The sequence below is a fragment of the Passer domesticus genome, chromosome 1, assembly GCF_036417665.1.
Source record: "Passer domesticus isolate bPasDom1 chromosome 1, bPasDom1.hap1, whole genome shotgun sequence".
Classification (NCBI taxonomy): Eukaryota; Metazoa; Chordata; class Aves; order Passeriformes; family Passeridae; genus Passer; species Passer domesticus.
Window position 1 is genome coordinate 434,819 of NC_087474.1, and position 3,079 is coordinate 437,897.

Consider the following 3,079-nt stretch of genomic DNA (forward strand, 5'->3'; position numbering starts at 1 on the left):
CTGACATTTACACATTTCCTTCTCCATCTTTGCCCTGCTCAGACCTTTGACACGCACACATTTCCTTCTCCATCTTTGCCCTGCTCAGACCTTTGACATTTACACATTTCCTTCTCCATCTTTGCCCTGCTCAGACCTTTGACATTTACACCTTTCCTTCTCCATCTTTGCCCTGCTCAGACCTTTGACATTTACACCTTTCCTTCTCCATCTTTGCCCTGCTCAGACCTCTGACATGCACACCTTTCCTTCCCTCTCCTGTCTCTATGATTTAATGTACAGACAATGGCAGTAACACCCAGCAAACGGTGATTTTTGCCCATCATCCTCACCCCGCAGTCAGACCTCCCTGAGGTACTCTCGGGTTTCCTGCGGTCAGGATGACCCCAAGAATCCTTTTTTTCCAGCCCAGTGGTTGAAGAAAGAGTCGGGATTCCTCGCCTCTGGTTCACGAGGTTGTTTATTGTCTCTGATCTAGAACGTTCTTTTTCAGACCCCCAGAGTTCTGTAGGTCTGTCAAAGGCACGCTGCCTTCCCCCTGGCCTGGTGTCCACATTTTATACTATGAATTACGTGCTCTTTATTTATCATTATTTTCCAATACCTATCACTATGTTAGACTGTCTACTTCTATCCTAAACCGTTTTCCTGGGATTTGGAATAAAAATCAGGAATACAAGCCAGGGGTGGGAACACAACACTTTGCTCCCGGTGGAACGGGGATCTGGAGGTAAAAATATCAGCGAGAAGAAGACTCAGCCCTAAAACCCCTCATTTTATTGGGATTTGGAGTAGAACTCAGGAGTACAAACCAGGGTGCCAAGGGGTGGGATGGGACACCTCGCTCCTGGTGGATCTGGGGGTAAAAATAACAGAGAGAAGGAAAGGATGTCCAGGTCAAGAAATAACAGAGAAGGAAAGGATTTCCAGGTTAGGAAATGAGAGAAGGAAAGGGTTTCCAGGCCAGGAAATAACAGAGAGAAGGAAAGGATGTCCAGGTCAAGAAATAACAGAGGGAAATAAAGGATTTCCAGGCCAGGAAATAACAGAGGAGGAAAGGATGCCCAGGCCAGGAAATAAAAGAGGGAAGGAAAGGGTGTCCAGGTCAGGAAATCACAGAGGGAAATAAAGGATTTCCAGGCCAGGAAATAACAGAGGAGGAAAGGATGCCCAGGCCAGGAAATCACAGAGGGAAATAAAGGATTTCCAGGCCAGGAAATCACAGAGGAGGAAAGGGTTTCCAGGCCAGGAAATCACAGAGGGAAATAAAGGATTTCCAGGCCAGGAAATAACAGAAGAGGAAAGGATGTGCAGGCCAGGAAATAACAGAGAAGGAAAGGATTTCCAGGCCAGGAAATAACAGAGAAAAGGAAAGGGTGTCCAGGCCCAGGAAATAACAGACAAGGAAAGGATTTCCAGGCCAAGAAATAACAGAGAGAAGGAAATGATTTCCAGGTCTAGGAAATCACAGAGAAGGAAAGGATGTGCAGGCCAGGAAATTACAGAGAAAAGGAAAGGCCTTCCAGGCCAGGAAATCACAGAGGGGAATAAAGCATTTCCAGGCCAGGAAATCACAGAGAAGGAAGGGATATCCAGGCCAGGAAATCACAGAGGGAAATAAAGGGTTTCCAGGCCAGGAAATGACAGAGAAGGAAGGGATGTCCAGGCCAGGAAATCACAGAGGGACACAAAGGGCTCCAGGCCAGGATGGGGCTGGGCAGTGCCGGGGGCACAGGGAGGTCTCCAGCCGCCCCTGGGGCTCTGCCATGGGGGGCACACAGCGCTCGGCCTGGCGGGGCTGGGCAGGGGCAGGGAGCCAGGCTGCCAGGCCTGCCACACCTGTGCTGGGAGCAGCGCCCACCAGACCACGGATAAATACACAAATACCGTTTGTGAATAGATACATCCATTTGTAAATATATAAATACCGTTTGTGAATAGATACATCCATTTGTAAATACAGAAATGCCATTTATAAATAAAAAATCAATTTAAAAATATATAAATACCGTTTATGAATATATACATCCATTTATAAATACAGAAATGTCATTTATAAATAAAAAATCAATTAAAAATATATAAATACCGTTTATGAATATATACATCCATTTGTAAATACAGAAATGCCATTTATAAATAAAAAATCAATTAAAAATATATAAATACCGTTTATGAATATATACATCCATTTATGAATACAGAAATGCCATTTATAAATAAAAAATCCATTGATAAATACATAAATACCGTTTATGAATATATACATCCATTTATAAATACAGAAATGCCATTTATAAATATAGAAATGTCATTTACAAATATAGAAATCCCATTTATAAATATATATATCCACTTATAAATATATAAATGCCATTTACAAATATATACATCTATTTATAAATATATAAATACTATTTATAAACATATGCATCCATTTATATGTATAGAAATCTCATTTATAAATCTATAAATACTATTTATAAATACATAAATCTATAAATACAAAAATATAAAAATACATATAAATATAAGTGTATATATATAAAAAATATATAAATGGGTCTATATATACATCAATACAAATATGTAAACATACAAATATAAAAATAGACATAAATATATCAATAAAATTATGTTAAGTAATATGATATATAAATATATAAATACACAAATATATAAATATATAATAACATTATGTTGCCTTATATGGAATATGAATATATAAATATATATAGAAAGATATAGAAATATATAGGATCATACATGTATTTTATATAGATATATACATTTATACAAATATCTAAATATACAAATATATAAAGAGACATAAATATATTAATAATTATGTTAAGTGGTATGATATATAAATATATCAACGTACCTATAGAAAAATATATAGGATCTTAAATATATTTAAATAGATAAATGATTTATATATAGATATAGATATAGATATAGATATCTATATAAATATGTAATAAAATAAGTTATATGGAATAGAAATATAGAAATATAGAAATACATAAATACATAAAATTATGTGAAGCAATATGAAACATATCTATATCCATTTTTA